The sequence below is a fragment of the Anomalospiza imberbis genome, chromosome 8, assembly GCF_031753505.1.
Source record: "Anomalospiza imberbis isolate Cuckoo-Finch-1a 21T00152 chromosome 8, ASM3175350v1, whole genome shotgun sequence".
Lineage (NCBI taxonomy): Eukaryota > Metazoa > Chordata > Aves > Passeriformes > Viduidae > Anomalospiza > Anomalospiza imberbis.
In genome coordinates, this window is record NC_089688.1 from 32,512,219 (window position 1) to 32,537,575 (window position 25,357).

At 45.6% G+C, this 25,357-nt stretch overlaps 2 protein-coding genes across 2 annotated transcripts in view; both read right to left on the minus strand.

Annotated features, from left to right (window-relative positions):
* Positions 1-15,570, minus strand: part of OAT (ornithine aminotransferase) — a 345,851-nt gene extending 330,281 nt beyond the window's left edge. The window contains exon 1 of the mRNA XM_068198321.1: positions 15,566-15,570. The gene's annotated coding sequence lies outside the window, so the exon portion shown is untranslated. The remainder of the gene's footprint in view (positions 1-15,565) is intronic.
* CTBP2 (C-terminal binding protein 2) overlaps positions 1-25,357 on the minus strand; it is a 131,969-nt gene that overhangs the window by 72,297 nt on the left and 34,315 nt on the right. The gene's annotated exons all lie outside the window — the stretch shown is intronic.

The window sequence follows — 25,357 nt, forward strand, 5'->3', positions numbered from 1 at the left end:
TTTGATTTCCCGCACCACCAACTGGTGAGAAGTTTTCAAGTCTATATAGAGAAGAATTAGATCACTCTTTGGGGTGGTCGCATCCGGGGTTGGAAAACCAGATGGAGCGTGTTTTCCCGAGCCCTTTGTAATTGAAGCAGCACACCAAGTTGCTAGGGAGCAGGCGAACACAATCACTGCTCTGGGGCAGCCCGCAGCAACGCCGGTGCCGCGGCTGCCAACACTCGCAGGCACCATCTGAAGTGCCAGCAGGGAAAACGGTCACACGGGCTGGGGTTTGTACAACATCAACGTGAACGTGGACCTGCTGCAGGCAGGGAGGAGCTCTGGGACTCCTGAACATAAACATCTGCACCCACGGTCATGGTGTCACCAAAGGAACCCAGGAGATCAATTTCTTCAGCTCCCTAAAAATGCAAAGTTCTCAAGAGTAGGCTGAATCTGGGGAATGAGGAGGAGAGTGCAGGGAGGAGCAATATGGAGGCTTCAGCATTTCAAAGGTGTGTGGAGACTGAGCCATGAACACTGCCCTTCCTGAGGACCAGGAAGGTGCATCTGACAGAGAACAGGATGGACATAAGGATTTCCTAATGAAAACATGTTTTATTGGCTAAAGTGAGAGATGGATGAAGTGGTTTTATCCAAACCTTGACCAACAGCATTGAACATACAGAGCTACAGCCTAACCACAGACTGGTTTGAGCTGGAAGGGACCTCAAAACTCATCTCATTCCCACTCCCTGCCATGGGCAGGGACACCTTCCACAATCCCAGGCTGCTCCGAGCCCTGTCCAGTGTGGCCTTGAACACTTCTAGGGATGAAGCAGCCACAACTTCTCTGGGCTTCAAGTGCCTCATCACCCTCACAGGAAAGAATTTCTTACTAATACCTGATCTTATCCTGCCCTCTGTCAGTTTGAAGCCATTCCCTCTTGTCCTGTCAGTCTGGGCCCTCACCCAAAGCCCCTTTCCAGCTCTCTTGGAGCACTTTTAGATACTGGAAAGGACTCCAAGGTCTCCCTCAGAGCCTTCTTCTCTTCAAGCTGAACAACACCAGCTCTCTCAGCCTGTCTCCAGAACAGAGGTGTTCCAAATGGCACAGTCTTTGCCAAGGAATGGCTATTTTACAGACAAAAATGCGTCTATTTTCCCTGGTGCTTAACCATGCGCCACATTTTAAAACCTGTGGGTTTAAAACCTCCTTATCAGCAGCTAACAGGGAGCACAGGTCCCCAAGATGCAGGAAGCATACGGAAACCCTACTCTCCTTTCCTTTCCTGCTATTTATTTTCCTCCTTGGAACACAGAACATGCAACAACAAAGTCACAAGTCAAACCATAAAAATGAGGTGGAATTTCTCCTTCAAATGCTGAGTTTGCAGCTGAAGGAGCAGGAGCAACCTGCAGCTTCCCACATGGCATCCCTGGGGCAGGGATGGTGAGGGAGGGCTGTTCTTCCTCCCTCCACCAAATATCCCCAAAGCACAGCGATTTAAACATGAATTAGCAATTCCAGCCTAAGCAGAACACCTTTCAGTATTTGTTTGGGTTTTTTTTTTTCAGAAGGGAGCAACAAATACAAAAACAAATATATGTCCAGAGTCAGCACTGCACAACTCAAAAGCTACACAGATGACTCATTTCGCATGAACATGGCCTGCATATAAACATTCACCTTGAAAATAATCCTGCAACACTGTACCAGGAGAGCAGGAGGGTGGTGTGGGGAGCTCACGGCAGAAAAAAGAGGGAATGGGTGATGGGGAAGCTGTCAGGAAGAGGGGCCCAACAGAGAAATCCCCCTTGGAAAGCATATGTAAGCACCTGGACAGAGAAATCCCCTTGAAAAGCACTTTCAAGCACCTAGTTCAGCTATTTTATCAGATTTTTGCTTTCCACACAGCCCACAGGTTTTGTGCATGAAAATAAAGATTTTCCTTTCTGCAAATTATTGGCATTTTGAGTTGGTGTTTGAGGAGGACTCAGCTTTTTAAAGATTATTACTTCATAGGTGTTTTCATCTTAGAAAAAATAAGATAATATTTTCCTTTGAAGACACTAAGCTGACACCTTTGGTTTTGCATTTTTTATATCCAATTCCACACTGGTTAGGCTTTTCATTCTCAAACCAGTATTATTCTGGCCTTCCTTTCTGCATCCACCTTTCTCCTGTCTAAACATGTTGGAGTATAGCACAAGCTACACCAGACCAACCCTTCCAACTGTGACTACAATGAACTCCTCCAAGGCCCTGGAGCATCTGGAGCCACTGGGATTTCTGAAATAACATGATGAAATATCTGGGTGACTAAACAGCCAACTCTGAGCAGCCAATTTTAAACTTCTGGTTGGTGGTGCACCAAGGGAGCACAAGGTTCAAGTGCTGGCCATCACACAAAGTGTTTCACAGTGAATTCCCACTGCTTTCTAACCCAGCTGCCTTGTTTAAAAACCAGTGCAACTCTCTGAGGTACACAAATAATTAATTTCAACCCAAGCTCTAAAGCAACAGCTCCCAAACTTTCTTTCCTGGCTGCGACCTCATTTTACAGACCAGTAGCTCCGTGCAACCCCAAACAGCAGAATAAATATGGAACAAAATGAAATTTCCATCAGGCTCACGACCTTGTTCATAACATCCCCAAACCTTATTCTGGAGCCATCACTCCACTCTGGGAACTGTTGTAACACAAATGCTGTTGGAAATCCACACACAGCCATAGACAAACCCTTGGTGGCACCCACAGAGCCACCAACAGCTCCACGGTCATGGAGGGGAGACCAACACCTTTGGTTCTATGCTAAAACCCTTATTTACCCCATGAGTTCAGTGATGTCTCTGGTTTTTCCCAGAAATGCCCCCAAATCTCTCCAGCTTGTTTCATAAACAGCAAAACCCCAAAATGTGGATGTTACTTAAGAGCATCCTAAATAAATCCCTTTCAAATTACCTCCCCTGGCATTTTTTATTGCCTCAAGACAGATTTTAGCTTTAGGGGAACTCCGGTGCTTTCTGCACACTGCTGAGGATGCAGTCAGTGTCACGGACATAAATTATCAAGTCAAATGACTTGCTCCACTATGTAGCTCTGGTGGCAGGAGCTGAGATTGGAATTAAGGCTTTCCTGGTTCCCAGATCAGATCTTACACAATTACAGTTTTGCAGCCAACTGTACAAACTGGATGTTTCCAGGCTGGATATCAGAGACCAGCAAAGGGAAAACAAACAATGGGAATCACTTCAGAAAAACTTGATCTCTTCCTCTCTGACTCCAAGTTCATGACTTTGGCATCATCCCTGTTGGTAGTGACTTACACAATAAAAAAGGCAACAATAAAACAAAAAAGCAAGTTCATACAGCAGAGAGGGGGTAGAGCAACAGAGATTCTGGGAAGGGATTTTTTGGCTATCTGCCCTCTTCCTGACATATTTTAAGAGATGAGAAATCCCCAAAATGGTTTATCTGGAGGGCTGGACCATGAACTGGAGCAGCATGGCCATAATGGCTGTAAAGTGACATTCCCTGCACACACACACTGTATCCCAGGGCAGTAACCTGAACAGTAAACACGAGGCTATTCCCCTACATGTGCAGAAAACCAAGGATAAAAATTCAGTCCTTTGGCTCCCTACTGCCATTAAAATTAATTGCCACATAAAATTGCTGATTCCTACCAAATGAAGCTACACAATTTATCAACTCAAGGATAGAGCAAACTCACTCGTGGTTTAAATACTTTATCTGAGTTATTACAAGATTCTGCACCAGCGACAGTTTTATGGATAATGTAGGTTTTGTAAATTCATTAGTACGGGACGAACTTTCAAAGCAAACAAAGGCATTAAACAAACAGCACAATACTGTATTTACACACAAATTAGATCTCCCTTCCCTTTCCAAAGCCGTGCTGGGATACTTGAAGGAAAAATAGGAAAGAAGGTCTGCTGTAACACTACATGAAGGGAAAACAGGGCAGTTCATTAGCACCTGAATCAGTGGGGGCTGAGCTCAGACCTGTTTCCTGACCTAATACATGAGCAGGTCACTTGTTGGCTTCTGATTCAGCCCCTCCAAGCTCTTAAATTGTTGAAGAAACGTTTCTATACCACAAAAGGAGACTGGACCTGCTCCAGAGCCCGTTGCAGTTCGTGGCATCTTTCCACTGATTTCAGCAGGCTTTAAAACAAGGGCACGATGTCCCTTAATTAAAGGGACCACATCATCTGGAATCCACTCCATTTCAACCAAAGTTAAAACCAGTTTCAAACCTATTCCTGGGTGAACCCCCCTGACTTTTTCCGCTGATTAAATGCTTTCCCTCTCAACTGAGATAGGAAATAGCTGCCAAGATGACATAGGACATAGAAGAAAGAGAAAAATTGCATCTCTATGACTTGCTGTCAAACCAAAGGAGACACTGAAAATAAAAGGAAAAACATTTTTTGGACTTTCTTACTAGAAGAGACGTTAAAAACAATTTCAGAAGGAAGCACAAATTTTCAGCTGATACTGCTTCTCCTGCAAGAAATCTCATGATGGAAACTGTTTTAACCTGTACTTGCTGGAAGGAACTACTAACATTGCTATTAAAAAAAAAAAAAAAAAAAGAGATTGTGGAAAAAAAGCACTGTTTTTCTCCACTTTTCCATTCTGTTTACTCTGTGCATTTATCAGCAGCATGTGTAGAAGCAGCCTCACTCTTTCCCCTGTGCAGGCAGTGAGTTAGTCACACTTTCCCCTGTTGTGTAGCTCCTTTAGTCAGCAGCAGGGAAGTGATAAAGATGAAAAAAACTAAACAAAACCAGGAAAATGCAATTGTGAAAAACACAGAAGTTAGCAGGAGGTCCTTGTAGGCAAATGTAATATTCAAATCGATTTGGCTTGCTTTAATTTAGGAGACAGCAATCTGGAAAGGAGCTCCTGCCTCTCCTCTGAAGGAAGTGCACGAAGGGTACAGGAGAGGGAGGGCAGGGACACAGGAGAGGCAGCAAGCTGCAGGAAGCCCCGGTGCCAAGTCCAGGCAAAAACATTTCAGCAACTGAGAAATTGCTGCTAAAGAATAGATGTGAACCCCAAAGTCAGTGCCAGCTTCCAAGCCCAGCAAAGCACTTTTGCTCCCCAGGTGTTAAATAACCCGCTCACAGTGGGAACAGCCCACGTTTTGTGGCCAGGGTAATGTAATTATGCACCACTGCTTCATTCTTGGGGGTCTGCTTATTAAAAATGCATTAAAGAAATAAATCACTGTTGACTCTGTCATCCCCCTTCCCTTTTTTGCTGGGCTAAGAAGAGTGATTCGTGGTTTAAATAAACCCAGCAAAAGCAGTAACAATAGGAAACTCCCCAACTTTATTTCCAGACTCGCAGCAATTGCTCATTTTCCATTAAATTATTTGCTACAATAAGTACATGAAGTAGCAAAGACACCAAATCACCCGAATAAACCTATACAAAATTATCACCCCAAAGCATCCGGAATCCCAGCGTTGTGGTGGGCATTTTCCAGTCTGGGGACTTATTTTTGATTATAAAAACCCTGGATTGGTCACAGGCAGAGCAGGGGGAGGCTGAGACTTTGCATTTATTAGGCACAAATCTGCACCAGCCCGCTTTAACACAATGTAAAGGCCAGGGTAGGATTCTGCTTCCAAGACTGAGGTCCAAATCCCACAGACACCTGCTGGGCACGACCAGACGTGGCTCTGCCCCTGCAGAGAGGGGTGTGGGGTGGACACCAGCCAGTTCCACCAAAACCCAGAGAAGAAAGGCTCATTTCCAAGTGCCATCAGTGAACCCGTTAGTGCTGCCACAGTTTCATCAGCAGGTGTGGGTGTGGGCAGGCCTCTGGATGATGGGGTTGATGCTTTAAGGTGTCCAGGAGATGGGGAAGAACAAGGGGATGAGGCTGTTCTGCCTTCCCTGCAATGCAGTTTTGGGGAGCAGCCCAGGGTGCAAATCTCATCACTCTAACCCACAGCTGCCCACAGCATCCTTTCATCTCCCACTTCAAAACATCCTCCTGGGCAAGGGAGGCTTAAATCAGCAAGGGTTTGGCTTAAATCAGCACCAAAGAGTAGCACACTTCAACTTAAGATCAACCCCAAATCTGAGATATTCCCAATGCAGGACCCAGTCAGCAGGGATTTGGGAATGGTCCAGCTCACACAATTGTCCCAACCCAACTCTTCCCTGACCTGCAGCCCGGTCCAGCCTGGTTTCCTGCCCATGGCAGAGGGTTGGAACTAGATGGGCTTTAAGGTTCCCTCCGACCCAAACCAATCTGTGACTCCATGATCCCATGACATCCTTCTAGGAAAGCCCCAATCACCACAAGACAACCTGGAATAAAACCACCTACAAGCTTGTAGAGAAAAACACTTCCCAGATACTTTTTTCCCCCCTCTCTGGTGTTAGTCATCAACATCCCCAAATATAAAAACGGCTGAATTTAGCCTGGCCAGGCACTTCTGTCAAATATTTAAAGAAAAAATGGCCAGCAAGCGGCTGTGCAAGCTCATGTGAACATTTCTGTCCCTGAAACAGACCTTAATTCTCTAAGGGATCATCTCACATGCCAATGGGAAGCTCAGTAAAGGATGAGATATTTAATCTAATCTGCTTTCAAAATAATTTTGTTGGCATTGATTGTGCTGAATTGTATCTATGGGAAAGAATTTAAAGTAAGAGCAAATACAGACATATAAGAGCCAGACAAGTAAGTGTCTGTTACCATTATTGTTGGCTGATAATTACAAAGAACAACAATCTAAATATTAATGTAAGGTAAAACCACCTGGTTTAGGCAGCCAGCACACAGCTGTGTTTTTAAAAATTATTCTAACATATGCAATATTATAAAAAAATCCTCAAAAATGGTCTGGTTTTAAATTCTTTTGCTTGACTCTTCCCTTGTTCCCCCAGAAAACCACCCTTAAAATCTGAGCTGTCTGTAAGCCCAGCTGTTTCCTGGCTTTTCTATGCAAATTGTTCTCCCTGGATTTTATTGTGTGCATGTAGATGTCTCTCAGAACGCACTCAAGTTTGAATTAGGGGCCCTACTTCCATCAAAGGGCATTCTTGTAAAATAAGCTTCACTCTCACAGTATCTGACATGGAATTATTATCCCATAACTCACGGGTGTCCTAGCAGTTCTGTATTAAACACAGCTCTGGAAAAGTCCCAGAGGGAAAAGCACATGAAGGGACATGGAGAGTCACTCAGATGTAAACCTGCAAAGCCAGGAATTCCATATTTCCCTGCCACCCTGCAGAGCTCACACCATGTGCTGGGTGAGGATGTGCCTCCTGCCTTGCTGCTGAATTTTCACCTTTCATGATTAACTAAACACCGATTGCATTACTGTGTAATTAGGTTAAATTAAAACTTAGCTTAAAGCAGGAAACACTTCCTTTTCAATTCCAATCAAAACCTTTTGCTTCATTTTCAGTTTGATATTGGCATCTCCCTCCAGCATGACAAATTTAAAATTATTACTGTATAACAGCAGGAAAATCAGAAAGTAAAAGTTACTGTGGTAGCTGGTTTGAAAGCTCACAATTATCAGAAAATGAGGAGATTTCTGCTGCTGCTTTCCACGTTTATTTCCTCCCCAGTTTCCCACTGACTTTCTGGTTTCGTTGCAAAAAAGAAACTCAAATGGTAAAAAGTTACCCAAGTTATTTTCACCCAACAAGGATTTTTTAACACAGAGCACCTATTGAGCTTACCCTATAAATCAGCATTTTCTATCTACCCCTTTTTGGACAGCAAAGGCTGTAGTGTGTTTCAAAATATATACCAAAACTGTATCAGCACTGAAACGGTTCAATTCATCTTATTTATCAAATTCCAGCCTTAGACCAAAGTATTTTTATGGTCAACCCCAAAATACCATTAGATTGATAACAACTGCCACCCTAACATGCACCAGTATGGTGCCAGCCTGGAGAGTGTGGCTCTGGAATACTTTACATGCAGACTTTGCAGGGTGTGACCCAAATTCTGTCCTCTACCACAGATATTCACAGAGTCACAGATGTGGGGACAGAATCTGTCCCACGCTGTTTAGGAACCAAATGATAGTCTGTGGAAATAAAATATTTATTATGCTCCACAACACTGCAACTGACTGGCTGTACTTCCTCCCCTCTCCATCAGAGAACACTGGAGCCCTCTGCAACTTCTGCTCAAGACTTCTCAGGTTACATATCTTTATTTTTCTTACAGATTTTCCTACAGGATTGTGTCTCTGCAAGGAGCCATTTGGCAGTTAAGGCAGTTTACCCAGAAACCCAGAGTGCTGTTTGGTTTTTCCTCCGTGTTGCCTCCATTTCTCTGGAATGACACCCCTGGCAGATTGTCCAAAATCAATTTCCTAAACACAAATATAATACCACAAAATGCACTGAATGGAGCAAAAAGCCACACCATACTTTGTGAACCGGCACTGTACCAGTCTCCAAAGGAATCCATCATGCACCAGGAGAGGAAAATAATGAAAGCCCTGTGTTAAGATTGCTTAATGCTGCTCCCAGAACAGACCCTGACACGTGATGGTGGGAAGAAGTTCTTTACACAGAGGGCGGGCAGGTCCTGGCGCAGGGTGCCCAGAGCAGCTGTGGCTGCCCCTGGATCCCTGGCAGTGCCCAAGGCCAGGTTGGACACTGGGGCTGGGAGCACCCTGGGATAGGGGAAGGTGTCCCTGCCCATCAGGTTGGTGGAACAGGATGGGCTTTAAGGTCCTTTCCAAACCAAACCATTCTGGGATTCCACGATACCTCCCTCCTTCCCCCCACCATGCCACAGTGATATTCCCACTTCACTGCTCTCAGAAACAGCTCAATAAACTGGGAACCCACCCACAACAGCTGCTATTCCTGCTGCCACCAACAAGGCACTGAAAAACACACCAGGGAGATCCGTAATTTGGATTCCCCAAGGGAGGTGCATGAAGGAGCTCGCTGTCCCCAGTTTCCCTGCAGAACACCTGCGTCCAGAGGGCGGATGGGGCAGCTGGGAGGTGCAGGATCACACCCTGCCCTCCCTCACTGGGCATGTTGCTGTTGGCACCAAAACAGACAGACCTGCAGGGGATGTAAGGAATTGAAATGGAAAAACCAGGAAATAAAATGTAAAAAGTGTATTGTGAGCAAGTGATTGAAGGAAGTAGCAGAGCCCTTAACAAATTGGTTATTTGTCTGGTTAGCTGATGCAGAAGTGGAACAGGAAATTAATTCAATATGCCCCAGACTTACATTCCACTATTATTTTCAGAGTTTTTTCTTCTTTTATTTTCATTCACATATATAAGCCAAAAAGTCAGGTATTTCTAGGCAAACCAGCATTTGATACTGATGAGACTTCAATTAAAAAGATCTAATCATTATCTGAGCTAGACTACAGACTGGCTTGGAAATGAAAGAATAAAATAAGACCAATTCAGAAGGAAAGACCCCGTTCAGAACCCACCTGGCTACCAGCAGGTCTTGATTTGTTGAAAAATATCCCAAACCAGTAGGTAATAGTCACACTCACACTAAACCTTTGTGAACAAGTTCCCACTCTCTGTGCCTCACATGATATGGCAGCCTGCCAGTAATTTTGCTTTAAACATGAAAATGGATATCAAATCCAACTTTTTAGATAAAATAATGGCACTGGAGATTAATGGTATTGCTACAGTGCACAATGACCATTTAAAACGCTTTTGGCTGCAGTTACAAGGCTCCAGTGACCTCCAGAACTAGAGAAACTCCATGCAGCATTAGGAGAAAATAAAATTAATGATTCACAATGAAAAAATAAAGTGATTCAGTGCTTTTCCAAGAGGTACTGGCTGCAGTTAGCACTTCTGCAATGACACCAGTACTCTGGGTCGTGTTTAGAGAAGGAACAAACACTCCGAATTTCCATAAATGAAATGTCTGCTGCTGAGATGGCACTAAAAATGGTACTGGGGGTGCCAGGGAACTGAAGTGGAATGGAAATAGGTTTTTCATTATCATTGTGGGGAACATCACTCCCCCACCACGTGGTCATGGCACAGGAGTGGGCAGTAAGAGGATGGCAAGAGGCAGAAAGGAGAGACAAAAGGGAATGAAGCTGGAGGAAGAATACAGGAGGAGAAACGAGGAGCTGAGGCTAAAGCTGAAGGCAGAGTGGATGGAGGAAGAAATGCCAGAGGAAGACAAAGCAGAGAAGGCACCCCCATCACACCTACAGCTGACTCACATTTCGGGTTACTTTCATTATTTCTTTGTATTCCGGCAGCATCTGGCATCTGCTGCTGAGATCAGAGCTGTGTTGTGCCAAGTGTGAATCAAGACCTTTCTGCTCATCAGCTGAAAATCCAAACAGACAAAAGGGAAAACTGAGCAAGGAACCAAACCAGTCCTGCCTGGAGTGACCAGGAGCTGCAGCAGCAACAGAACCCACCCAAACACCACTTTGGTCTTCCTGGAAGTACACAGAGAACAGCTTTTTTTTTTTTTTTTCTACACCAAGAGCTGATTCTTTCAAGTGGTTTTTAGAGCTCTCAGGATCCATCTGCCCCTCCGAAAGGATGGGTCAAATGTTTGGGATTGTCAGGCACTATCTGCATTTGCTACTGTACGCAGCTACAACCCAGCTGTGCTGCTGCCATCAGGATCCAAGTGGGCTCTTCCAAGCATCCAGTACAGTCCACAGGCAACATTTAAGGTCATCTGACACCCATCAGGCCACAACAATCCTGGGTCTGAAGCTCCCAGGCTCAGCCTTGGACTGCCTTGCACCCTCCAGGCTCAGTAGTCTCATTTAACATGTGGAGTAAAAAGTTAGGAGAGCGTTCCTCTTGTGTTGTGCCAGGGAGCTGTGCAGAATTAATTACTGTGCAAATAGAGCTCTAAATCATTAACAAAAAAAATGATTATAGCATCTGCCATCATTACTTGGCCCATTACTTAAAAAGCTGGATGCAATAAATAGGATGGGGAATAGTTGGTATTACACTGACAGAGCTCAAGAATCCAGGATATCAGAAAATGAGCCCTGCCCGGAACAGTTACACTTGGGCTCTGTGAGTACTTTGTAGTCAGACCAATACAGTAAGTCCTTCATCCCCAAGCACTTAAGAAACCCACCAGATAATCATTAAAAGAATGAAAACACTGTGCTATTCCTCCCAGGCCTTTTGTCTTTTCTTCCTGTTCTTTGGAACTTTAATAAACTAACATTTTTACATTTCCCCATTAGATTTCTTAGATAAATATTTTAACTAAGTCAAAATACCACAGCTTGAAATGGGGACGGCTTTTCTTTATTTGCTTTCTTCCACACTGGCTGCCGGCTCTGGGAGATGTTCCATCCAACAGCGATGGTGGGGGTGCAAGTGCCCCCCACTCCTCACTGCTCTCCCCTCCTGCAGGCACAGCTGAGTCCCAGCACCCCTCAGTCTCCAGAAGAGGCATTTTCAGCAGGATCCCATTTGCCCCATGGCTTTCTCCATGCCCGCTGGGGATGCCTCATCCCTGACAGTGTCCAAGGCCAGGTTGGACAGGGCTTGGAGCAGTCTGGGATGGTGGAAGGTGTCCCTGCCCGTGGGAGGGGGTGGCACTGGAAGCCCTTGAAGGTCCCTTCCAACCCAAACTATTCTGTGCCTCTGGAATCTCCAGTGGCAGTTGCAGAGTGCAAAGTCAGGCTTGGAAGGCACCTTCCAAAGAGAACCTCATTGTGCTGCCCACACAACAACCAAGCAGAGCATCCTGCAGCAATTTTATTGCTATCAGAGCTGAGCACTCAGAAGTTTATCATCCATCCTGCAAACACGTGCACGTCTCAGGCTTTGGCAGGAACTCTGATCTGAAGCCTATCTGGAATGGCCGTGTGCTGGAGCAAGTGGCCATCAGGAGCTGTCCCCCTTGCTGGCAGAGGATGACACGGGCAGCTCATCCCTGGCTACTGCTGCAGGACCAGGGGCTAGCTCTGCAGCACACACACACAGAGATGAGCTCCACCAGGTCCAACAGGATAATCCAGAGCTCCAGCACACACACTCTGAGTTTAGAGCTAAAACACGACAAAGGACCCACTCACCCAATTGCAAATTCCCAACAGCAACCCAGGGCTCCACAGCTGGAAGGGACCTCACTGACTGACACCTTTGGGCCATGAAGTTTGACAAATTTTTCTCTTTATTTAAATAAAATAAACTTTCTTTTACATTCAGCCTAAATTTCTCAGTGTCATGGTTAGCAGTACAGGCAGCATCCCCAGCAGGGTCTACTAGATGCTCCACAGAGGCATTCTTAACACCTCTCTCTGCCAATTCCCACCTGACACACACAACTTTTCTTCTTGACTAACTAACCAACACCCTTTTATTAAACATTTCTTGTTTGAATCCCCTCCTCAATTAGCTCTTCCTCTCAGAGCTTTTCTCCAGCCTCACGCCCTCGCTGTGGCCACGTTATCCTTTCCCTTCTTGCCTGATCAAAGGTTCTGTGCTGGCTCTTCTCCAACTCTGCTCTTCAATGCAATCATTTCACTTAAGAGCCTGGCAAGCTGGTTTGTTTTTTTTTTTTTTTCCCCATGTCTGTTTTACACAATTTCAAAGCAATGGAAAAAAAAAAGAAGGCATATTTTCCAGTATGATGAATAACAATCTTACATTGCAGCAGCTCAGCTGACCCATAAATAGGGCACTTTTTTGAAATAATGAACAGCATAGCTGGTATGGTAAAACAGTGCACAGTGGAGGTCTGTGGAAAGGACAGAGAATGGAAGTGCAACTTCCTCACCTGCCTCTCAAGAAAGATTCCAAAGGAGTCAAAATGAAGCAGAAAGAACAAACTTCTCTGAAAACCTCTTTGAATTTTGATACAGAAGTGCAAATTAATTACATCTCCTATCTCTGTTTCGAAACCTTTATCTCCACTATAGGGAAAAAAAGGGGAAAACTAAGGGCACATGCAGTATAACATCCAAAGGGGAGCAGGCCGTGCACTGCTAGTCTGCACTACTGGATACACTGGTCATCTCCAGGAATGCATCCTCAAAACCAACAAAAATAAGGACTAAGAGAGGCCACCTTTGTGCTAATTAAAGGGTTTTACAGAAAATGACCAGACCTCCCTGCAATTGCAAAGCTTAGAGAGACCGAGGTACCACTGAGGGACAACACGGGCCATGCCCACAGGTGCCATAAGGTCCCTGTGGCCAAGCTGGGCACGGCCACCCCCTGCCCAGTGCCACCAGTCCTGAGCTGTGAGTCAGCTCCCCCAGCAGCACTCCTCTTCCTACCACTGGCAGTGCCATTAAAAAGGTTTTTTCCTGCAGTTAGTTTATATGCTGCAGCTCATTAACATCTCCTAATACCAGAACTTGAGGCTAATTAGGCATGGCAATCCTGAGGAACATATTCTCTGTTCATCTTCCCAAAGCAGGATGCTCCTTGGCGGCCCAGCTGTAGCTCCACATGCTACCATGAGGGTATCACCCTGGAAATAAAAATACTCCAGGATCCCACACATTACACAGCAGGGATCCCATACTTGTTAGTTGATGGCACAATTTACAGGCTGTTTTGCTTAAAAATTGGAAGCAGCTCTGTCATCAAGGCAGATTCCTGCTCAGCAGCCTCAAGGAATTTCCCCAATAGTTATCAATACTCCATGGCTTACACAATAAAAACTACTGATTTGAAAGCAAAGAGACAAAGTGGTTAAAAAACTTAGGAAACTTAAACAAAGAGCATTCGACAGAACAATGCTAGTGGGAATTTTCTCCCTGTGGCTACAAATGCACAGGAACAAACAAGCTGAGGCTTCATGCACATGGATACTCCTAGGAGCAGGCTGTCCATGTACACATCGCCTAGGAATAACACTCACTGCAGCAACACGTACCCAAGGAACACCAAGAGATGTGCAGTGGGAGCTATGCTCCACACCAACCCCTTCTTTAAACACAGGAGCTCCTGAAACCTGGTGTCCCACACATCTTCTGGACCACACAAATGCTGACCAAAGCTTGTCCAGAACTGGGACATTTAAAAGCTCCCTTCACCCACTGGATGTTTGGGTTGTAGTTTTTTCTCAAGTGCAAACTGGGCTTGTTTTCTTCTGCCTGTTTTCAGTGATCATCCCTTCCAATGCCTTAAGTCTGCTAAAAATTGCTCTGAGGGTTTACTAGTTGTGAATGAAGAAGGCACTGACTAAACCTGTCTGGTCTCTAAATTCCCACAGATTTCCTTTCAGCATCTGCATTTTATACCTAAAGGCTGCAAAACTGAAAAAGCAACCTTTGAATAACTAAAGCAGAAGGTCCATATAGTTACTGTATTTTCCTCAAGGACCCCGTGAAAGCTCACAGAACCCTTCCCATGGTCCACCACTGGAGATTGGGAACCTCTGAGGAATCAAAATGCAACTACAGACAGCAGGAAGGATGGTTTCTTGCCTTTCTGCTCTTGTAAAAACGTTGAAGCATCTTTACAGGCGATGAGAAGAGCCAAGGGAGGAGCTGTGTCCATGGGCAAGGATACAGCTTGCCACTGAGAGAGCGGAGCAGCAGAAGTGATGGAACAGCAGCATCCCCCTCTGAATCACCTGCAGCAATTCCTCTGTTGTGGGGATTTTTCCTCCTCCTTTTCAAATCCTTCTTCTGGGAACTGAGTGGGAACACTGGAAGCGTGAGCCAAATTCACTGCCCGAGGCAGCAGAGACCTGCCTTCAGCTGCCCTCTTATTTGCATTTTTCGAATGGATTAATTTTGAAAAGCTTTTACAAACCTGGCCCACAGATTACAAGTTGGAAACAGGAAAAAATCCTGGACAGAGATGAAGAGACCACCAAAGCCCTAATTTAAAGGTTGTCTACATGCAAACTTTCCCTCACTAGACACCTCAATATAAAAATGTTTATCCAGTCTTCCTCTGGAATCATTTCACATCACCAACGTGCCACTCCAGCCAACCACAGAGCTTCATGTGGGGACAATGTGCCCAAAACTCCAGGAGGAAAAAGAAAACAAGGATTTTCATTTTGGGCCAGCTCAATCCAAACTGGAATTTTGTTTGCTTTGAGCTGTCCAAGCCACTGATGTGTCGGAGTCCAGCGAAGCATTAACCCGTTTCACTAAGCAAGCAACGCATCCACCCTCTGGGCACAAAAGCTTTGGGTTTGGCACCAAGATGAGCGCTGGAGCTCCAAAGCCTGGCTCTCCACACAGACCAGGAGCTATGGAGTGGGTCCCCACACCTCCACGGGCTGGCCAGCCCGCTCCCAAGGAGAACCAGCGCTTCCAAAGGAGCAGAAAGCAAGGCAGGCTGGCATCTGCAGAGGTGCCAGGGTTTTGTTTGCCTCCGAGCAAACCTGGCAGCGCAAGCCAAGCTCACTTCTGCGCTCCGTGTTGGGGCGGATGATCCTTGGCAAGGAGGTGTGCCTGGAGTGTAAGCCACGGAAAACAGAGCGGGAATTCCGCAGCGATCCAGGGTTAATATTAATTCCCTGTGCCCAAGGAGTAGCTGCGCGAGCGGCGCTGTTTTGTTCCCGTGCTCGCACAGGGGATTAGCTCTTGGCAGAGCGGTGCTGCCGGCAGGAGACTCCACCATCCGAGCTGTTTCCTGGCACTGAGCTGGCTTGGCTGGAGCTGCTCCTGACTCCTAGCAGAAGCAGGGTTTCTAAAATCATTTCTGAATCCTTTTAATGGTCTCAGTAATGGCCAGCAGCGTTCGTGTCCCAGCAGCCACCCACCATATTCCCTGCCAGGCACAAACCTCAGAGCAGTGTCCTGCTCCGTGGTGAGGGCTCGTTAACACACAATTAGTGCCCAGCAGGATGGGGGACTCTCCTTTGTTTCTTCTGGCCAGATGTGCACTCACTAGCCCAGACCACAGCGAAGAGCTGTGGCCATGAGACGTCATGACCCACCTGGGACAACACTCACCCTTGTTCCATCGCCAGCGTCCCAAACAAAGCCCATCAGAGAGCTCTGCTTCAACAGATTTTAAACAGATTAGATGATTAATCCCTTATGGCTGATTCCCCATCCTTGGACATGTTCAAAGCCAGGTTGGATGGGGCTCTGAGTAACCTGGTCTAGTGGAAGGCATCTCTGCCAACAGGGAATTGAAATTGAAACTGGATGGTCTTTAAGGTTCCTTCCAACCCAAACCATTCTGTGATTCTACCAGAGACTCACTGAAGCTGTCCCTGCAGAGAAAGCCACCTTTGAGGGACACATCTCAGGGACAGGGCTGCTGTCTGCCATCTGCAAGCTCATATCTGGGGCAGCTCTGCCAGGGCTTTAACTGAGCAGGCATTTTTCTCCATCTTCACTTTGAACAATATTGTGCTGTTCCAGTATTGTACCAGTGAACTCACAGTGACCCTGTCAAATAAATATTTTTCCCAAGTAACACTGTTTTAAATATATTCATTTAGTATCCTTATTTGAAAACACTGGACAAATTAAATGACTGTAAAATTTGACTTTCCAGTATTTTGTGTTCAGATAAACTCCTACAGCACCCTCTTCCATGGCAGCCAGCCCATATTTCCAAGTAACTACAGTTTTAAAAAGCCAACTATGTTTTTCAGTATCTATGCATTAATCATCCCTGCCACTTCAAGAATTATTCTTGAGTTCAAAGGAAAAAGTATAAGGAAGAAGAATGTGTGTGGAGCTCCCCTTCACAAAAGCTGCAGCCTAACCATCCTGTATCCCAGCCCTTACCACATACCCCATCCCCAACCAGGGACCCCCACAGGATCTATGAGGTTTCCCTATTGCTTCCACTCCAAGACTGGAGCGTAAGAAACGTTCCTGTCTGACAAAGGCAACGCTGAAAACACTGCTGAGAGAAGTCCTGTGCTCCCAAAGAAGTCACATTAATTGAACGTGGCTTCAAAATATTTCAGATTCTCAGCAAGGATTTGGTAGCAGAGGAGAACACGCTGTGACCGACCGTACTTCTAACGCAGTATGAAAAGCAGTTTCAGTACACGCTGCCAAAAAGTGTCAAACAGGCTAAAATACGCTTGTCCACAGAGAAGGGGACAACGCTTCCGAAGGCAGGAACAGGGAGGAGGGAACAGGTCAGGCTGAGGGGCAGTGTGGGGCTGCCCAACATTCCTGGTGTTTCAGCAAGCACTGGGGGGAAACATCAATTGCAGAATGCCCAGTGCACGCCCCTGGTTTTATTGGATTTTCCTTCGCTCTCGTATTTTGAGAAAGGTTAAATATGTCAAACATTAGTCTACAAAACCTCTCACACAAATCCTCTTACTCACATGATCTTTCTAAACAGCCCCAATCTCTTCAACTACACAGACACAGCTACAAGCTGTGACTATTGATGGGACAAGGGTGAATGGCTTTGAGCTCAAAGAGACGAGGTTTAGGTGCGATATTGGGAAGAAATTCTTCACTGTAAGGGTGGTGAGGCCCTGGCACAGGCTGTCCAGAAAAGCTGTGGCTGCTCCATCCCTGGAAGTGACCAAGGCCAGGATGGACAGGGCTTGGAGCAATCTGGTCTAGTGGAAGGAGGGGTGGAAATGGTCTTTAAGGTCCCTTCCAATCCAAACCACTCTATGATTGTGTCATTCTATTCCAGCCATCACCTCCCAAGAACTGTCCGAGCTGCAGAGTGAGGGGTAGGTAACCTCCCCAGCACACACTCACTGTGACAGTCTGAGCACTCTCATAACAGCATTATCATATTTTCCATATTTTCTCACCCATCCTTCCCATGGTCTCACACCTTGCTTGATCTTTGGTGACTGGCTGCACACTGAGAAGATGTCTTCATCGAGCTGTCTGCAGTGACCCTCAGGTCTTATTCCCATTGGTTCCAGTTCACTGAAAGCACAACGTGTGCAAGGAGCTGGGAATGCTCCTTCCTGGGCACCCAACCTTGTGGTTGGCAGTGGTGGCTTTCATCTGACCATGTGATCCTCCCTAATTTCAGCTCTGCCTCCTTCTGCACAGGGCTGTCTCCCACAAAAGATGCCATGGAATCCCCCACGGCCTCGGTGCCACCAACTCCCTGTCCACCACTTTTTTCCAAATTATTGATTAAGACACTCAGACACACAGTCATGACACAGATACTTAGAGCAGTCTAGTATCCACCTATTCCCTGAAAAAAACCTGATGCTTTACTTGTTTTCTGTTCTCATCCAAGCAAGACACTTGCTTAAACAGAGGCTCTTTGAAAATCACAAAGGCTGGTTCTCAGAGATCTACCACTTTGCTGATTTGTGGTTTCTGTTTTGCTTTTATCTGATCTTTGTCATGTAGGTATCTTTAACTGTGCTTCTTTGGTGTAGCACTCAGATGAGGCACACAACTGTTCTCCATTCCTATTTCCTTTAAAAAAGCTCCAAGCAGGTGAATCTTGTGTACAGAGCCAGGCAGGCAAACCCCTGGTTAAATGCATATAGTGAAGACAGAAAATCCAAGAAAAAGAGATGTCATAAAGTCATCGAATTGTCTGGCTTAGAAAGGGAGCTTGAAGATCATCTAGTTCAGCCCCCGTATCAGCATGACCCTGAAATTCAGCATGACCCTGAAACTCCGCAGAGCAAAGGGGATTCTCCAACTGAACTCCTGCACATCCATGTGTGTGTGTCCAGAGGAGGATCCACATGGGTGGCAAAGGACAGAGAGAGCCACACCAGCAGCACCCTGAGAGCAACTGCCAAGGCCATAAAATGCAAAAACTAAAGATTTGTTACTTTTTTAAACTGCAGTCCATTATTTTAAAGATTTAGCACATTTCTGCACGTGTTTCTAGAGAAGGTTTATGGAAGTGCCATGGTCTCCAGAGGCTTCTGGAGGCTTCAGGTCCCAGGAGCAGGACAGCAGCACCTCAGCAGGGAACGTGCTGAGCCAGGGAGCTGCCACGCTCCCCCGTACCTGTCACTGCTCATCGCTGCCCACGTCCCACAGGCTCCTCTCCAGCAGGGCCATCAGGAAGCAGCTGAGCCGGGCGAGGCATTAGCTGGGTCTAGGCTGGGGAAAACGCTGACACAGAACCTGCACGCCCTGTCTCCTCTGTCTCCAGCCTCACCCATGGCTGCTGGTAACCCTGGAGTCCATCCAGCACACAGACTCTCCCCACATCTTCCTACAGAGCCTCTTCCACCGCATCCTCATCCTTCCCATTTCACCGCAGGTTTTAGCAGCCCACTTCCTGCCTCCACAGTTTCCATTTTCTGGAGATTAATACCTTTGGTTTCACCAATTTTCAGCTGTTTTACCTGCCCGTGAGCAGTGCCAGCCTGCTCTCCCTGGCACCTCCCAACCCATGGCCAGCAAAGCAACACCAAAGATGAGAAAGAGCTGGAAACACCCTGGTGCTAAGATCCACTTAATAAGTTGTCAGCCAGGTCCCGTGTATCCATTCTTGCAGGCATAAAGATCTCTGTCAGCAGTCAAAACACGGATTTACACCCCCAGCACAATTCCGAGCAGCATTTAAAGATTTTTAACGACCATCCCTTTGTCCCGGGGAGTTAAGCGCTGATCGAATGTCACAACGTGACACATGAATGCACAACAAGACGGAGGTTTGACAGGCAGCAACATTGTAATATGATAATTCCTCTTTGTCCCTTAATCACCTCTGTTTTTTGCAGACTTGATTCACTTACCAACATGTGATCAATCACTGCCTTTTTCAGTGAGATAATTTTTTGCCCTCTATCTAAATGGCTCCTGTCAAAGGGAATCCAGGACTAAATTAAAGCTGATATGCCTGTCTCTGCCCTTTTGTTTGTAGACTTCTTCTCGCACACAATTGATTTTAAATAGATTTTTTAATGGGTTCCAACACTGTTTAAGTATATGTATTTTTAAAAATCTGTCTCCTTGAAATTAACACTGGCTACATAAACATTTAAAAATGGTCTGGAGAATGTAATTTAATGGAGAGGAATAAATACCAGAGTATGTGATGGCATGTGTATCAACTTCCCACTAGAGTAAGTTGCCTATTTAGATCTTCCCACATGCTCTATTTAAAAAGGGAAGAAGAACAATCTTAAGATTTGTGACAATAACAGAAAGAGGATGGTGTAATTTAACATGAAAGGAAGCAATGCCAAGATCACCACTTGTTCTGAGTCTTAAGGAATTGCCTTCTTAGCTGAAGGCCACTACAGAACTCCTCAGACATCTCTCACTGGTGTTTGCAAACCCAGATGAGCATCTCCCTAACAGCAGCTAAGAGGTCTCTAGTGGAACAAGCACCAAGGAGAAGAGAATTTACCCTTGGGCATAAAGCAGAGGGGTATTTTTACAGCTCTCAGGTGACCATCACATGTGCCCCAAACAAGTCTGCACCAGCCAGGTCAGAGGCAAAGTGGCTGCATCTGCCCAAGCCCCTCCTATCAGAGCCATGCACACACCAAACACCCAAACCCTCTGCCCTGCTCTCTGTTCTTCCCTCAAATTCCTCAAGCACCTCCATACCTCATTCAAAACCCCCAAATTCCACATTCTGTCCCTTGCCTCCAGCTCCTCTTTCCCACACTGGCCTCTTCCACACTTTGCCCTGATGCACCACCTCAGCCTGGTCTCATGAAGCCAAGAGCAAAACACCTGCAGATCCAGCAAAAGCAGGAATCTGCTCTCCAGTTGTCGTGGCTTCTCCGCCCCATCAGAGTGGCCACGGCTACCTGGCAACGGGAACTGCAGGAATCCCCAGGTGCATCCTCATCCTCATCCTCCCAGCCCAGCCTGTGCAGCACGTCCCAGCTGCTGCCCTTCCTCACCACTGTAAATGAAACCTGCAATAATGAAATGGGTGATTTCAAAGCTTGGTAAGATGACGCTTATTTAATTCACTGATTAAATGACAGTAAATTTTTGGCTGTGACGTGCATTATAAATTATTCTACACAGTTTCAGCACTTGTCCTGGTTATGCACATAAGGCACTAAAGATTTTGCCAAGATATCTAATAGACACATCATAATTAGCCCTATAATCTAAAAAAAAAAAAAAACCAAAAAAACACCTCTTTTGATGCATATTTTTTCTTCTATTTTGAGATAAGCACCTCAACAAAATCCTGGATTCACAGCTCTTTCAAAGATGGGACACTTTCCCTGAAGGAAAAAACCCACAAATTAATATTTTAATCTTGTGGTTCTATCAGGTTTTTCTTTCCTTTCCTGCACATAGGAAAAAGTGAAATAAAACAGCTCTGCAACAGAGGCATCACCCCTGGGCGAGGGCAAGCAGCATTCCAGCGAGGACACGTCCATCCACAAAGGGCAGTGGGAGCCAAGGCATTACAAACATACCCATAAATGAGTCTGGGGGACGACCGGCTCCAGGAAAAAAAAAAAAACAAACAAAAAAACAACCCAACAACAAAAAAAGCTCATTTTTCAAGACGCATTATTAGGGCACAAAACATATTTTAACGTATTTTCAGCAAGGCATCGAATCCCCCCAGTATCCGCTTCGTGCCTCTCGGCGGTTCAAGAATGCCAAGACGCCCCGTCCTAGGGGTGCCAGAACCAATCTGTTGCCAAGAGATACAAAGCTGATATCACTGGTGTGTAAAGCTGTCTTTGGAAATGCAGGAAACAGCCAACGACCTCATGTTCGGGGTTTGACTTAGTCAGCAAGACGTCAAGGAAGAAAAATTAACCTTTTGTTATAAGGTTTAAAGCTGACCATTTGTCTCCACCTCCGAGGGAGAATCAGCCTTCCTGAGGTAGAAACACGCTCGTGTCTGGTGCTGCTCTGCTTTCAAACAACGTGGTTTGGAGGGGTTTAATGTTTATTTTTGTTTTGTGAGAAAAAACATAAAAATCCTGAGATCTGGGGCACTCGGGGAGTGGGGAGGCTCTTGGGGCGTCTGGGTAGGTGAAGTTTCCTTCTGAGGAAACCCAAATGCTGGAGCTGGACCTTCCCATGAGCCCTCAGAGAATTCCAGAATGGTTTGGTTGGAAGGGACCTGAAAGCTCATCTAATTCCATGCCCTGCCACGGGCAGGGACACCTTCCACTAGACCAGGTTGCTTCAAGCCCCATCCAGCCCCATCTTAGACACTTCCAGGTGTTGAATGCACCCACTCATGTGGGTACACATTGATGTGACCCAGCCGAGAGGAATTTTGAGACTCCAACTGTAAACATCCTGAAGGTTTTCACATTTAAAAATCCAATCACCAGCAAGTTCTTCAAATACTTATTACTGCAACTGATGAGTAACCTGAGTATTTCCCTGCATTTGGTTCTGGCACCTCTCTCTCCCTCCTCCAACCTGCAATATGAATGCAAACCCTTTCAAAAGAAGTAATTTTCCCCTCAGAATTTTCCTGACACAATTATAAACACAGATCGCTGCCTTTCCCAGTTATGGAAATAAAATTCAGTGCCTTCAGGATTCCTTCAAAATACAAAAACATACACAACTGCTTCTTTCAGATCTTCAAACTGCTTCTTTCAGGCTCTCTGTGGACTGCTGCTTTTCCATTTGTTTCACTGAAGTTAAATAGTTGGAAATTAGGAATCTAATTAAGAAATACAGTAATTAGCTGTAATTAAGAGTTACAGCAAGATTTGGAGGTTTTTTTTTCCCTAATCTGGAACATAAATTTTTGCACGTTAAACTAAAAACTCCATTTAGAAATAAAAATGTTAGAAGACGGTGAAGCAACGAAGTATCAGTTTGATATTATCCACGAAAGGTCAAATTTAAATTATAGGACATGTTTAAAACATTAAGTTGTTGGTGTAGCTTGCAGTTTTTGCATTTCAACTAATATACAGATATAAGACCATACAGATATATACAGATATCTGTATCACAGGTGTTCCCTACCAAATTACCTTCAGAGATGGAATATTCAGCATTCCACATGAAATAATTAGGATTTCCAGGTGTTTTTTGTCCCAAGGACTCAGAAGCACATCAAGCTTTCACCAGGACTGAAGAGCAAGGAACCCTGATAGATGGGAGCCTTAGTGCAAACAACCAAAAGTCGGTTGATAGAAACAGGTTGTGGGTTTTGGGGGGGATTTGTTTGGACTAGAAATAAAATGTCTTGATATTATGGCAAGAGAAAAATATCGCTTTGTCTTATGAGCCCCCAGTTGCAGGAAGGGAGCTGAGCAGTGCCAGACCAGCATGTGGGCAGAGAGACACGGGGGGGTTGGGAGGGGGTGAGGAGAGTTAAAATTCCTATCACAAAACAGAAAATGAGATTAAGGGAGACATTTTGGCCACGAGGCCTTCTTTCGGCTGGAGAAGGCCTCAAAGCCAAAGTGTCTCTTCTAATCCTATTTTCTATTTCGAGAGTGCATTTTAACAACCCCTTTGTATATGGTACAATGACTTTAGCAAGTCCTATTTTAAGCAGATTTTCCACACTAGAAGGCGAAATGGGTTAAAATAATTGCCCCGTACACCTCACACGTGTGACACTTTGTTTAATCCGGTGTCGGACACCGGGGATGCACAATGCCGAACAAGGTCCATGGATAAAAGTGCCCTTCAGGATGAACAGCCCAAGGCATGGAATGGGGGAACCAGGCTGAGAACATGGCTCTATCCCACTCACACCTTCCCACCTGGACGGGGACTTGGCTGACATCATCACACCCCAAAATTCCTCCCTCCTGGGGTGGCAGGAGGCAGCAGGTGGGAGTTGGTGTGAGCGCTGTGGGCCTCAAAGCAGAGCCCACCTGCAGCTCCACTGTGGTGTCCCCAAAGGAGAGACCATCCACAGCTCTACTGTGGTGTCCCCACAGCCACCAACTCATTGGCCAAGCTCACCTCTGTCCTGCTAAATTTGCAAAAACCTGCACCTGGACGGTGTTTCCTTCTTCACCACGTACACAAAACCCCACGGAATTGTGCATCTAGAGCGCGAGGTTAGAAGTTTCTCTTGTTTGCAACAAAACTCAGCCTTTTTTGAACATATCAGGTGAAATCCTGTTCCTTAGAAGCACAACATCCCAAGGGAGTGCCACCTGTGCTGGGCAGCCCATGCCTTCACCTCCCTGCCCTAGGTTATGTTGTGGGAGCTGAAGCTCCCCCATCAGTGACTCCTGGCTCTCCCATCTCCCTGGCCTTTTACAGTCCAAGTGGTGGAGTCCTCATCCCTGGAAACATTCCAAAAATATCTGGCTGAGGACATGGTTTAGAGGTGAACAGGCAATAGGTACCCCCAGCAGAAGAATGAGTTCTGCAATTCCACGGAAAAGGGAATTTCCATGCCTAGAAAAACCACAGTAGGACCCATGGTTTCTACTAAGGGAGGTTGTTCCTGTGATGAAGTTCCCATGTAAAGATCATGGAATCATAGAATTGCGTAAGTTGGAAAAGCCCTCTAAGATCATGAAGTCCAACAGTTAATCCAACACTACCAATTCACCATTAAACTGTATCCCTAAGTGCCCCATCTTGACGTTTTTTGAACACTTCCAGGGATGGTGACTCCAGCACTGCCCTGGGCAGATGTTGCAAAATACCAGAAATATCAAACTACACACGTGAAACTGCAAATATCAAAGTGACAGAAGGGGAATGGACGAGTACGTGCAACAGTGAGTGGGATGGCACCAAACAGGGGAAAGGCAAGGCTGATGAGAGAACTACTCATCTCTGATGATGAAAATTGGACTGGAACAACAGAAACAAATCCAAGTTAGCAGAGAAACTCCTGAAACAAAGAATATGCAAAACAAAAAGAACCCAAATTTGTCCTCTCTGCGCAGCATCAACCAGCAGTACCCAACCTCTAGGCAGCACACAGAAGACCAGCAGTCAAATTGAGTTAAGGAAGGGGTTCAAGCACGGTGGTTCAGACACGACCAACCACCCAGCAGCTCCCTGTGCCCCTCCTCGGATGAAGGCCACCAGCTATGCCTGGATGGCACAGGCAGCAGATGGATCAAATGGGAAATACAGGAGAAAGCACCAACAGACCTAAACATCACAGGGTGAGTTGTAGAAAAAAAATTAATGATAAGGACAGGTTAAGTACAACTGAACTTTTTCCGAATCCCAGCAGCGCTTTGCGCTAACCAATGCTCAGGGCCAACGGAATAAAACAAAGCAGGTGAGAAATCCAAAAATCTATGTAGCATGAAATATCTCTAAGAGACTTGTTTAGTGAAATTAACTAGTAGTTTAATAGAAAAAAGCTTGATGTATGAGAGTGCTCCAATTTCTTCATAGAAATTAACATTTCAATCCTGTTTTTATCTAGAAGTCATTAAACTGTGCAACATGAATTATTGGAACTGTAGCAGAGAATTAACTCTATTCATCAAGTAAGTCCAAACAGTTTAGAGTGCATCTGTAATGAAAAAATAGCTCCACATTTCTATCTCTTCTCATTAAAGTAAAC